Genomic DNA, 14287 nt, shown 5'->3' on the forward strand with positions numbered 1-14287 from the left:
CTGGTGAAAGCAAAATGGTACTGCCACATTGGAAAAATAATTTGGCATTTCTTTTAGAACTAAAAATGGATTTAGCATATGACCCAGCAATTACTCTTTTTGGGCACTTATCCCAGAGAGAAATGAAAACTTATTTTCATGCAAAAACTTGTCCATGAGTGTTCACAGCAGTTTTATCCTTAATAACCTCAGACTGGAAATGATCCAAATGTCCTTCCATGGGTGAATGATTCAACAAACTGTAGCACATCTATGGTCTTGGCTATTTTTCAGCAATTAAATGAAATGAAGTACTGATATACACAAAACAACCTCGATAAAATTATGCTAAAGGAAAAGGCCAATCTCAAAAGAATATATACTACAATTTTTCCATTTATGCAGCATTCGTGAAGGACCAGAATTATAGGGTTGAAGAGAGATTAGTGGTTACCGGTGATTAAGGACAATGGAGAGAAAGAAGGAGGGAAAGGACTCCGGTGTTTTTTTTTTGGGGGGGGGAGGGGGCAGATGGGGTGGGAGGAACCACATCTGGCAGTTTAGAAATGATAATCCTAGCAAAGCCACAAAACTTCTCCAGAGCAAATTAAGTTGATGGAAGCAACTAATCTCAGAAAACTTTCAATCTTGATAAATGGTTTTGTTTCCTTTTTCTGGCATTATTTCTCCTGCTGAACAGGCAGTAAGTGAACTCTGCATCTCATAAATGCCTGCAAAAGAGATGCACTGGCCCCAGAATCCTGCATTTGGCCTACAAGTCAGGACCACTCCAGGGTCATGATCATTTTTCTCCTTAATATTGTATTAATAATGTATGTAGTATACCCCACTTAAGAAGAGTTACATATACATGGCTGAAGTCCTTTCATCCCTGTGAAGTACATTTTGGGTGAGGAAGCAAGGCAGTGCCTCTGTGCTCAGGCAAGGGGGGATTCTGATCTAGTAAATTGATTTTCAATGTGTGTTTTCCTAGTCTGAACCAGCTGTGAAACCAGCAGAACTGTAAATTCTCAGCTTCACTTAGCCTGTTGAATCAAAAGCCCTGGGGGAAAGGACCCAGAATTCTCTGCTTTTACAAGCCCTCTAGGTAATGATGATGTCTCCTAAATTTTGAGAACCACTTCATGGTAGTTTAGAGCTTAGTAATTAAAAGCTTAGAGGTTAAGTAGCTTTAGACACAGGGAAACCTAGGCTCAAATTTCAGCTTCCCAATTTCTAAGCTAAGGGATGCTGAGAAAGTTATTTGTCTGCATCTTAACTTACTGATGAAAAAAATGGGGATAAGACTTATGCAGTGAGAATGAAACAACGCATTTTCACAGAAGCATGGGCACATTATAAATGATCCCCAAATGGGGAGCTATTATCACTGAAGCTCAAGAGAACCAAGAGTATCATGGGAAAGAGAGTCAAGTGAAATGAGAGAATCTCAACAATCTGGAAACAATCCTGATGCCCAACAACAGATGAATGGCAAAAGAAATTGTGGTACATATACACAATGAAATACTATGCAGCCATCAGGAAAAAGGAAGTCGAGAAATTTTCCTATACATGAATAGACATGGAAACTATTACACTGAGTGAAATAAATCAGAGGGAGAGATAGACACAGAATAGTCTCATTCATCTGTGGGATTTAAGAAAATAAAAAGACATTATTGTAATAACATCCAGGAACAATAGATATGAGGGCTGGAAGGACCAGCCCACGATATGAAACTTACCACAAAGAGTGGTGAGTGCATATACAGAAATAACTACACAAACAACTATCATGGCAATGGTAATGAGTGAGAGAAATAGAATACAGTTAGGGGGTGAGGGAGGAGGGAGATGGGATGTGGGAAGGTTACACTGGTGAAGGGGTGTGTTCTTTATGACTTAAACTCAAGTACAACTATGTTTGGTAATCATGGTGTCTAAATAAATGTATTATTTAATAAAAACTATCTGTGCAAGACACTTAATGTTTCTGGATCTTTTAACTGTGACTGTCAGGCTTGGAGTGATAGATAGTATAGAGCTTAGATTGATGCAGTTTGAACCAGAAATACCATTTGGTCCCCCAAACCCAGCAGGAGTAATAATCCTGTGGCCAAAAAACCAAGCAAGCAGAAGTTGAGACAATCACAAGAGTTAAGTAGCACGCATCATAAATTAGGATGCACACCATGCAATTTCAGGGTGCTGCCCAAAACTATGGCAGAATTGGAGGTACAAGTACATTTTTAAAGCAGCAGTAGCAGCGGATTCTCCAAGAACAGAGCCAAAGGAATAATGTAAAGCAGACCCTTTAAAATAACATGAAAACATAAGCTGTGATGCACAATGGAACAGCAGCTTCTAAAGGAAAGAATTTCCCTTTATCAAAAGCTCGTTGTTGCTGGTGCAGTGAGCATTGGTCCTCCCGAAGGTCCCACAACTCTCTCTCTCTGCCTCCTGAGCCTGCTCGTGGATAATCAAAGTGGCTCGAGTAGAAACAAGTCATTCAGTCTCTTAGCTCTGTGGTCCCACAATTCTCTCCCCATGATGTAGCTCAAAATGTCTCAAGTATTTATTTATAAAGCAACAGCATCCACAGCTGACCTGTTCTCTCTAGTCCCCTTTCTCATGAGCATTTACTCTCCTTTGCGTACACTCAGGTTATTATCCTACACCTAAAGAAAAATGGAGGGGAAAGAGAAAACAAAACTTAGAACTTGTGAAGTTGTCTAATGTGCAGTAGGGAAATGGAAAGCAAATCAATGCCCCTGAGTATTTCCTTGGTGCTTATTTTCTTTCACCCATGCAACTACTAACAGCTGAATACCTGCCATGTGCTGGGTCCTATGCTAGGAACTCACTGACTGTGCTTTAGTCAAAGTCCAGTGCTGTCTCTATAACAGTGAAAATGTGTGACAGCCATTAGAAATCTTTCTTCTTTTCTTCCTCTCCTCCTCCTCTTCTTTTCTCTCTCTCTCTCTCTCTCTCTCTCTCTCTCTCTCTCTCTCTCTCTCTCTCTCTCTCTCTCTCTCCCCCCCCCCTCCCTCTCCCTCCCTCCCTTCTCCTCCTCCTTCCCTCACTCCCTCACTCCCTCCCCACCAGGGCTTATTCCTGGCTTGGCACTCTGAAGTCACTCTCAGGCTCAGGGACCATATGGAATGCCAGGGATTGAACGCAGGTTGGCCGCATGCAAAGCAAACAACCTACTGGCTGTGCTATTACTCCCCCCACCCATTTTTTTTTGCTTAGAAATCTTTAGAATAACAATGACTTTCCACAGATGAAGTGCTTTCTATGGGCAGGGCACTGCACCATCTGCCTTCATTTCTGCAGCATTTCCACAAGTGTGGGGACTCAGGGGGTGTTAACCCACATCATCTGGATAACGAAATAGAGCAGCAAATGTGTGGAATTTGCACAACATACTTGATTGTCTGGTAGAACCACCCAAGAGGAAAGTCATTGCACCAGTTGAGGGGGAAAGGGAAGTCAGGGGAATTTGTGGTGACAGTTGTTGTTTGACTCTGTGGTAGCTACTAGAAGGAGTCAAGCTTTGGGGGCATGTGGTGACACTAATTTTCAGACTTCCCAGAGGATGAGATTCCAGGACCCGCTGGTACAAGCATTTCTGGAAATGCTCAGAAGATGAAGGATCAGGGAAGTTGGGAAGGGGATGCAACCTCAGGAGGAGTCGTGGATATGTAGACTACTCTTGTGATGGGTCCAGGACCAAGTGACGGGAAGCTTAAAGTCATGATCTTGCTTTAGCCTCTCCTGTGCTTACTGCCACTAGGACTGGCCAAGTGGACAGGACCAGGGAATACAGACTGAAGCTTGAAGGGTTTAAGTGCCAACACCACTGTGATTAGACATGCCAGCTACTCTCTAAGGGACACTGGCACCATGCCCCATCAGACCACCTTTCCTTCCTCTGCTTCTCTTCTGCTCCAGGTGGTACTTGACCTGCTCCCCTTACCCTACTCATAGGACCTCAGCTAGACCAGACCACTGCTCTCTTCCTATGAAGCTGTCTAATGTTATGTCCTACGCCCACTCCTCCACCACCACCTCCACGTGGCAAGGCCTTCTGCCTGGTTGAGTTGGATCCAGGTGCCAACTCACATGCCAAGTGCCACTCTGGCAGCCCTGCCATTTGGGATCCCCAGCACAAGAGTATGCAACCTCCAGCACACCACAACCAATAATGTGAATGCCCATAAATCACAACATCTATTCAAACATCTAAGTTGAGAATAAAAATGTAAGGTCTGTGGTAGAGTCATTGTATGCATGATTCTCCAAGAAAAGAAAGAAAAATAAAGTGGGGGACGACAAATATAGGCCTTCTTCCGGGTACACTGAATAAACCAAGGCAATGATTCCCCATCCCCTAATAAAATGAGCTGACTCCCAGGACCACTTCCCTTGTTGAATAGAGACATTCCCTTCTGCACAGCCAGCTGTGGTTAGCTGTGGGACTAGGAGAATGCTTGAAATTCCTGCTGGGCTGTTTCCATTACAGAAAGGGTGCTCTGCAGAGCAGTGGTGAAGTGACATGCCCAGCGTTCTTTGCCAGCTCATGAGACTTTTGTGGCTGCCTGAACTTGTGTGATTATAAAATACCCGAAGAATCCATTAGAGTTAATGAAATGATAGGTTTTTCAGCTCACCTCACCTTCCCATGTCATCTCCTACCACTTTTGCCATTCTAAGGCTTCACCTTCTGCCATTAATAGTTTAGGTGAACTCACACTGGCTTTTTGTACTGAATAATGCTTAGGAAATTATTGAACACCGATGCAGCATAAGTGACTCTACTTGTTGGTGAAAAGCTTTCTCTCTCCCACCTGAATATGTAAATGTATAAATGTATAGGTTCATATATGTTCCAACAGACATAAAAATCTATATTTTGTATAATGATCTGGTGTCATTTCCTATTTTCATACAGATTACTCTCTCATGAAGCCACAGCCATGACTGTTGGTTCTCTGTTGCTCTCCTAAGGAGTTGATGCTGACCCAGAGAGCAGAAAGCAAACTGTTCTTTTTGCCCCTTAAGATCCCAGCCCCTACACCTGAGCCTGGAGCAGTCATCTTTTAAGAAATACTTGTTGGGGGCCAAAGAGTTAGCACAGTGAGTAGGGTGCTTGCCTTGCACATGTCGGCCCAAATTCAATCTCTAGGATTCCATATAGACCCCCGAGCCTGTTAGGAGTGATTCCTCAGCACAGAGCCAGGAGTAACCATTGAGCCATCTGGGTGTGGCCCCAAAAAACAAACAAAAGAAATACTTGTTGAAGGAATGCCAGTGCTCATTGTTTATTCCTCAGAGAATGTGCCCTTCAAGTCTCCTAATTTGCTGATGGCCACTGTCACCAGGACGACTCCTAGAAAGTTTCGAAAAGGACATAAAAAAGTTTTCTTTCATCTTGGATTCAGGTAACCCAGGCATTCTATGCCATTTGGTTGATGTAAAGACCTGCCAGCTTCTCCAAATGTCACTGTTTTGAAAAAAAAGTTCCCTTTAAAATTGGCTTCAGTGGGGGATCATTTTTTAAAAGCAGGACTTTTAAGGAGATGATTATGAGAATGGCAAGACAAAACATGTACAAACTCATAAAAAACAGTTTTTGATCTTGACTTTCTCATTAACTATTTGATTTTTAAGTAAGTGAGGTGCTATGGTTCGAAATCCATGCTCATTTAAAAAATGCACTAATCCTGCCAGTCTTGTCTACCTAACAAGGTCTATTGCAAATCGAAGGAGACAGTGTGCACAAGCATCAATGCATATCAGAAAGGACAGGCAGGCAGCTTTCTCTCAGAATGGCCTTTGTTCATCTGAAGCACTGTCTAAGTTGTCAAAAATCTGGCAGTACCTTTTTTCTTGTGTTAAATCCCAAATTGCTACGGTCTACTCCACAAATCTTCCTTGGAGGTGCACAGCATGTTCTAAAAGAATCATCCAGAAGAACAAGTTTATAAGCAGAGTGAAAGACTAAACACTCACGATCGGGGGTGTGGGGGTGGGGGAATGTGAAGTCAGCCTGATTCCTAGTTTTCCACTGGTTAGTTTTTAGCTATGAACCAATCAGTCTGTTTTCAGGGAATGAATGTGAAATGAAGGTGGCTCAGGAACTATTGGCTAAGAAGCCCTAAAAGCGAGAGCCATTCTGTCACATGGAACGACTTGTTGCTTGGTTGCCATTAAGGTATCTTGGCTTTTAAATAAACTGTCAAGTAAAAATTGGCAGCAAGAAAGCCAAGTGAGTAATTTCCTTTGTACTGGAGCTGATGGCTCAGCTGTGTGTCAGACAGATAGCTGTTAAGTTCCGAAGGCGATTGCATCCTTGCAAAGAAGCTGATCCCACACACTGCTGCTGCTTTCCTCTGGATTAAGTCTTAGCAAAATTTAGGCGTGATCTTTAGGAAAAGTTCACTCAGCAACGCCAGTCAACCATCTCTCACACCGAGAGTGTTGGTTTAGGAATTAGAAAAGTTTTGGAGGTGCGAAAACATAATTGGAAAACTTTTTTTCCCTGCTTAAAGGGCTAATTGATTTCACAGGTGTTTAATTATCATTTGCTGTGAGATAATACCTTGTAGTGCCATAAAAAATGGATTTAATTTTCGAGTGCTTGCAAAACCATCGCCAAAGCCAAGTTGGGGCTAAAGCTAGATAATTATTCTATAAATCAAACACACTGCCTCCTTTCTTTGAAATTTTTAATACTTGGGGATAATGATATCTGACAACCTTGAAACGAACATGCAAAAGATTTTCCTTCCAAGTGCCAAAAGGCAACCACTGGAGCATTACCAGGAGTTTGGTTGTTTTAACAGTGACTCAGGCAGCCTCCGGACCCTACCTGTGGGTCTCTGAGACATGCCCAGCATCTGGGCATTAGTGTGTATTGAGCACAGTATTATCCACTAAACAGATGAGCATGATTCCAGAAATGAAATTCAGACTACCTTGACCACTGCCTGGTAGGGACGGTAAATTTTGGTGCCCAAACTGAAAGTTCTAAAAAATGGGAAGAGAAAGTTTTTCAACTTGATCAACAATTACTTTCCTATCGTATACTATAGGCACAACACTTGAGCTTTCTATGATATTGGGGGCGACAGGGGGGTGAGAGGGAGAGAATGAAGGGGGGAGAGATAGAGATAGAGAGAGAGAGAGAGAGAGAGAGAGAGAGAGAGAGAGAGAGAGAGAGAGAGAGAGAGAGAATGAAATTAAAACAAGACAGGTTAAGCTAAGATGGCTCAGGCCAAACACACAAGCAAAATTCTTAAAGCCAGGAAAGGCTAAGAAACTCATCCAAGATATCACAACTAGCAGCAGAGTTCTTTACAACTAGCAAAGTATAAGAGAGTGACAGACGTCCTGAAAACATATGCACTCCATTTCTCACCTCAATATACCTTGATATACAAAGAAGGGATTTGCGGGCCCGGAGAGATAGCACAGTGGCATTTGCCTTGCAAGCAGCCGATCCAGGACCAAAGGTGGTTGGTTCGAATCCCGGTGTCCCATATGGTCCCCCGTGCCTGCCAGGAGCTATTTCTTTTTTCTTTTTTTTTTTTTTTTGGTTTTTGGGCCACACCCAGTAACGCTCAGGGGTTACTCCTGGCTATGTGCTCAGAAGTTGCTCCTGGCTTGGGGGACCATATGGGACACCGGGGGATCGAACCGCGGTCCGTCCAAGGCTAGCGCAGGCAAGGCAGGTACCTTACCTTTAGCGCCACCGCCCGGGCCCAGGAGCTATTTCTGAGCAGACAGCCAGGAATAACCCCTGAGCACCGCCGGGTGTGGCCCAAAAACCAAAAACCAAAAAAACAAAAAATAAAAAACCAAAAAAAAAAAAAAAAAACCAAAGAAGGGATTTGCAATTAATTTAAGAAAAAAGAATGAAGGCTCAGTGGGTAAGAGAATTGGCTATTTCTTCAAGGCCCACTTCTGTGGAAGTTCTTAACACTACTTTGACTAACGGGATGGAGTGGGAAGAGGAGGCTGAGAAGATTTTCTTTTGGTGTTATCTAGATTATCCGTAGGTCCTAGGTATTCAAGATATTGGGTACCACCAAAATCCCCTTTCTTTAGGGCCATATTCCTAACCTCATTGTGCCTGGCTGGTCCCCTTTATGTCCTATTTATGTCCTATTTATGTCCACTAAAAATCTCAGGAAGTCACAGATTAAATCCAACGGGTTGGTGGGTTGGTGGAGATTGCAAATACTAGCTTTGATGGATGTTGTTTCTGCAGCTACAATACTGAGCTTGTAAAAATCAGTGCTGGTGAGGATATGGCGAGAAAGGAACTCTGGTGGGAATGCTGCCTAATCCAGCCTTTATGGAAAATAACATGTAGATTCCTCAAAAAAACTGGAAATTAAACTCCCATATGATCCAACTATACCCTATGCCACTCCTAGGGATATACCCTAGAAACACAAGAACACAATACAAAAATGCCTTCTGCACACCTATATTCATTGCAGCACTATTTACAATAGCCAGAACCTGGAAACAACCCAGATGTCTGACAACAGATGAGTGGCTAAAGAAACTGGTACATATACACAATGGAATACTATGCAGCTGTCAGGAGAAATTAAGTCATGAAATTTTCCCATACATAGATGGACATGGAAACTATTATGCTGAGTGAAATAAGTCAGAAGAAGAGAGATAGACACAGAATAGTCTCACTCATCTATGGGATTTAAGAAAAATAAAATATGTTATTATAATGATACACAGAGACAATAGAGATGAGAGCTAGAAGGACTAGCCCATGATATAAAGTTTAAGACAAACAGTGGTGAGTGCAGTTAGAGAAGTAACTACACTAACAATTATCATGACAATGACAGTGAGTGAGAGAAATAGAATGCCTGTCTCGAATATAGGCAGGGGGTATGGGAGTAGGGAGGGAGGGCATTGGTGGTGGGAAGGTTACACTGGTGAAGGGGGATGGTGTTCTTTTTTATAACTGAAACCCAACTACAAACATGTTTGTAATCATGGTGCCTATACATATTATAAAAATAAAAATTAAAAAGGAAAATAAAAACTGAGTGTGGAAGGCAGGTGGTCTAGATGGGCAGACAAATACTTTCTGGAAATCATGGGACTGTACACAGCTGCACAGCAGAGCCAACAGGTGTCAAAGCTTAACCTGTAAAACACAGAGGAAACCTGTGGCATGAACCAAACTACTGATATCTGGATGAATTAATGGAAGGAAATATCAGACTGCACCCCTCACCCGAGCCCAGTGCCCACAGCCTCAACCCTACTCTGGACCTGTAATTCACCTATTTTAAGTGTTGAGGTACCCTCCCCCCTTTCCAGTTACTACACATTGCATAGGATTTGTAGAAAGGGTGCAGAATCCCGACATAATCATATTTTCGCAGTAATTAAAAGCCAAATTCCCCAACTCCCTGAATGCTATGAGCAGCTTGAATGCCTGCATTTTGCCCTTACACAGCATCTCTAGGGTGAAGGGAAAGCGTGAGAAAGACTAAACCGACTTAATTGCAGAAAGGAAGAGGGAAATCATAATGCAGCAGCAGTGGAATGAGAGGAAAAGGGAGCTGGGGTTTTGGGGGGTGTCGCCCCCGCTTCCCTGCTTCTGCCCTTCCTGCAGGACTAAGTAACTGTGCTGGGGCCTGGAGAGGCCATGGGACTTGGCTTCCTATCACAGAGATGAGCCCTTCCTGCTATTTTAATGGTCTTCAAGGTGAAGGGGTGCAAGAGGAAATTTTAGTTTTTAAGGTATTAGTTTAGACTGGAGCCAAGAACAAAAGAAAACCTCAATAAAAGCCCAACAAGACACTGTTTCCATCCACCTACTTCTTTGATTAACTTACGGATTATGGGAGTTCCCGAGAATGAGAAACTGTACACAGCAAAACAAGGATGGGATTGTTGGGGCCGAAGCAGTGGCAAAAGCTGTACGGCATTTGCCTTGCATGCGCTAACCTAGGATGAACTGCGATTCAATCCCTGGTGTCCCATATGGTCTCCAAGCCAGGAGCAATTTCTGAGTGCATAGCCAGGAGTAACCCCTGAGCATTACCGGTGTGGCCCAAAAAGCAAAACAAAACAAAACAAAAAAACAGGGCCAGAGAAATAGCATGGAGGTAGGGCATTTGCCTTGCATGCAGAAGAACGGTGGTTCGAGTCCAGGCATCCCATATGGTCCCCCCCATATGTCAGGAGCAATTTCTGAGCATAGAGCCAGGAGTAACCATAAGCGCTGCCAGGTGTAACCCCCCAAAAAAAAACAAAACATAAACAAACAAACAAAAAAAGGATGGGATTGTGGGACCGGGACAGTCTAAACCATTATCACCAGTATCTGGAAGGCCACTTCAAAAGTGTTGGGTACAGAAAATCTTTTTTTTTTTTTTTTTTGGTTTTGGTTTTTGGGTCACACCGGACAGCACTCAGGGGTTACTCCTGGCTCTACGCTCAGAAATTGCTCCTGGCAGGCTCGAGGGACCATATGGGATGCCAGGATTCGAACCACCACCCTTCTGCATGCAAGGCAAATGCCCTACCTCCATGCTATCTCTCCGGCCCTAGAAACAGAAATCTTTATGTGCATTTCAAACCACAAAACACATTTTCCAGCCTTCATATCAAAATCCTGACCTGAATAAAATTTCACGTAAGAAATTCAGCAAAGTTCATAGTACAGCCATCATGATTTATCACTCAGCATTTATTACTTATTATTTTATCAATCTATGTACATAAATATTTATCAAATAATACCTTCACAAATAGAGCAGGAATAATACTCTGAACCAGGAGTAGGTTAACCTGCTTGGATCACTAGTACTGCCACTTTTGGATCTTTTTAAATTTGGTGACAGACCCAGCAGGGCTCTGGGTCCATTTCTGGCTCCAAATTACTTCTGGCAGTACTTGGAGGTACCATATTACACTGGGGAGAACATCTAGAATTCCTGAATACAAAGGCAAGCACACAACCATTAAATGAAGTTTTCCATTTCCCATTTTGGTGTCTCAAGAGGAGGCTGATGAGGTAGGATCTTGATAGCACTGACCACTGACAATATTTTGGGGTTCATTCTAATAGGTAATTAAATAAAATATAAACACAAAACTGCTGTTAGATGTTTCTGACTGCTGCATGAAGAAGTTAATGCATTCCTAGAATCTCTCTCTCTCTCTCTCTCTCTCTCTCTCACACACACACACACACACACACACACACACACACACACACACACACACACACACACACACACCCTCTGCTCTGCAGGGTGTTAGGCACATGCAGGCCATTGTCCAAGCTAAGGAAAAAAAAAAAAACAGACTAAACTGCAAGTTTATTCTGTTTACCTGTCAGGTCTTCTTACCATAAGCAACACTGTGATCAAAGGCCAGCTGCCACAAATCCTTTCCCTTGAGAGGATGAGAGGCCACATATAATAATAACAATGAGAGAAAAAAAATTACTACCTAATACTTAAAAATCAAAAAAGAAAAAGAAAAAACACACCTATAATGGTAAGTGAATATGTCCTTGAAGTTTACACCAAACAAGGACCAGTTCTTGCTTTCTTACTGCTGTTGGTACAAAAATTTGAGAGATGGGTGTGAGGAAGTCTTTTGGATGGTGGATATATTAGATGAATCCCTGCAAAGCGTCAAAGTGAAAGATATCGGGGGCCAGAGAGATAACATGGAGGTAAGGCATTTGCCTTTCATGCAGAAGGTCATCAGTTCGAATCCGGCTTCACATATGGTCCCCCCTGCCTGCCAGGAGCAATTTCTGAGCATGGAGCCAGGAGTTTCCCCTGAGCACTGCCGGGTGTGACCCAAAAACCACACACACACACACAAAAAAAGTGAAAGATATCACATAATCCCCTGAATTCACATTTAGGTGTCAGCACCCAACACCCCATAGAAGCAGGCTGGACTTGCGCCCCATTAACCCTCAGCAGCAAGCATTTGCTAATAGTTATTCCTGACTCACTATTTTAATAAGCTACTTTGCAATGTACACAGTGCAGCCAGGCATGGAAGTTAAGACTTAGAACTATGATAGAGGAACTACTTTGTCATATAAACTAATTATATTTGGGTACATGAGTGACAGAATACGAGTCAAGGTGCTTGGCTTGGATGCAGCCAATCTTGGCTAGACCCCTGCACCCCATAGTGTCCCCCAAATCCTATCAAAAAGTGATTCCCTGAGCACACAGGGTATTTACTACTGAGTAAACCCTGAGCTGAGCACAGCGGGTATGGTTCACAAACAAAATCACTATGTTTCTTTAAGCAAACAACCCATCTATCTCTTCTAATTTATTGAGCCTCAGAATCCATTTAAAGCCTGATTGTGTATGTGTGTGTGCAAAGAGAGATGAGAAGACAGGAGAGAAAGGAAAGTGGAGAGAAGAAAGGGAAGAGGGCAGGGAGGAAAGAAGGCGAGAGACAACAAGCTGAGAAGTGTAGCTACTACGTTCTGCTCTTCCAATTTTTCTTGGAGCAGTGAGTCTCCAGTCAGTGGTCCTCAAACTATGGCCCGTGGGCCACATATTGTATTTGTATCTGTTTTGTTTCCTCATTGCAAAATAAGATATATGCAGTGTGCATAAGAATTTGTTCATAAGTTTTGTTTTTACTATAGTCAGACCCTCCAAAGGTCTGAGGGACAGTGAACTGGCCCCCTGTTTAAAAAGTTTGAGGACCCCTGCTCCAGATCCTGCAAATGTTGTCAAGTTCAAGTGCACGGGTAACTAGGAGTAAAAGCTGATATGTAATCATAGATTTGAACTTGCGAGTTCAAGTGTGAAACCCTGTAACTTGTCCGCCACAGGATGAGTTTGAGTCTGATGAATATCTAGACCCATGAAGGCCAGACTTATCAGAGCCCTGTAGGTACACTGTGCTTGGATTTTGCTGCCAGCAGGATGGTGACTAGGAGAAACCTCAGCAAGGTTTTAGCTGCTTGTGAAGAGATCCAGGATCCTCATGAATCACAAGTTTGCAGCTTCACTAAGCATACACTGAGTAAGCAATGTAGCCATCAGATTCAACCAGTAGATGGAGCACATCTACATGGCAAGAGTCCCCAAAGAACTGGACTGGTGAGAAAGCAGAGGTCCCACTGCTGCCCAAACTATCAAAAAGATACTGAGCCAGGAGGGAGAGGACACATTTCATGTCCCAAAGAGAACTTGTTTAACATTCCCCTTATTTTTCACTGCCCTTACAATGCAAATGAATAAGGGCAGAAAAGAGTAGAAACTAAAATGATTAGAAATCAGGATTGGCCAACTCAGAAGGAAGATGCACACAACCCAGGACCACTTGAAATATATTGCAAGTACATCATTCTTTCAGCCACTCCCTCTTCTGAACCAGTATTAGCTGCAATGCTTACATACATTATGAGCCTTCAAGGGGAGCTCAAGTATAAATGAGACATGCTCCAGAGAGCCCAGTGATGAATAATAAGCCCATAAACAATGCAAGGCAAAGATATAGATGGGGGACTCAGAGCAGACAGGTATTAGAGTGGTGGCTCCAGCTCGAGGACTGGTCAGGAAAAGGCATATGTAAGCAGCAAGGGGAAAGGCCAGTGAGATAATAGAGTGGGGTAGTTGCTTGCCTTGCATGCAACTAACCCTGGTTCAATACCTAGTATCCCATATAGTTAGTTCCCTAAACCCTACCAAGTGTGATCCTGAGCAAAATTTGAGCACCAATACTCCCCATTGACCTTAAAGAGAAAGAAACAAGGCAAATTAAGTCAACATTGGGAGAAGGAGTAAGTGATATGCCAGAGGCATTTTTTTTCAGGCATGAAAGTGCATATCCCTGACACTGAGAGGGAGAAAATGCAGCAAAAGCTATGTAAGGTTCAGTTTTTTGCGTGCTTTTAAAATTGATTTATAGTCGCAAAAGAGCTCTAAAATTAATATCACTCTATCCCCTATTACAAAGGCAACAAACGAGAGACATATGACGTCCACTGTCAACAGTGCCACAGTCCAACTGCAACCACCCACTGTGTCTTGGCTCCAAAGAGAGTACCAGCTCCTGCTTCTCATTTCATCTCAGTCATACTATGTGTAATGGCAGGTCTGAGTCTTGCTATTTTGCTGCTCTGATCGGTTTGGGGGTGGCAGAGAGAACCAAAGTGAACCAAAAAGGCATCGGTGATTTGGCACTGAGTACAAGACCAGGCTGCCTTCAGTGTCCTGATGATTAAGCACGATGATGTACCCTGATTCCTGCCAGA

General features: G+C 42.9%; 1 protein-coding gene across 1 annotated transcript in view; it reads right to left on the bottom strand.

The window, feature by feature from the left end:
- The window catches only part of EXT1 (exostosin glycosyltransferase 1), a 332961-nt gene that overhangs the window by 63425 nt on the left and 255249 nt on the right, over window positions 1–14287 (bottom strand). The gene's annotated exons all lie outside the window — the stretch shown is intronic.

The sequence above is a fragment of the Suncus etruscus genome, chromosome 5, assembly GCF_024139225.1.
Source record: "Suncus etruscus isolate mSunEtr1 chromosome 5, mSunEtr1.pri.cur, whole genome shotgun sequence".
In the NCBI taxonomy this organism is placed as follows: domain Eukaryota; kingdom Metazoa; phylum Chordata; class Mammalia; order Eulipotyphla; family Soricidae; genus Suncus; species Suncus etruscus.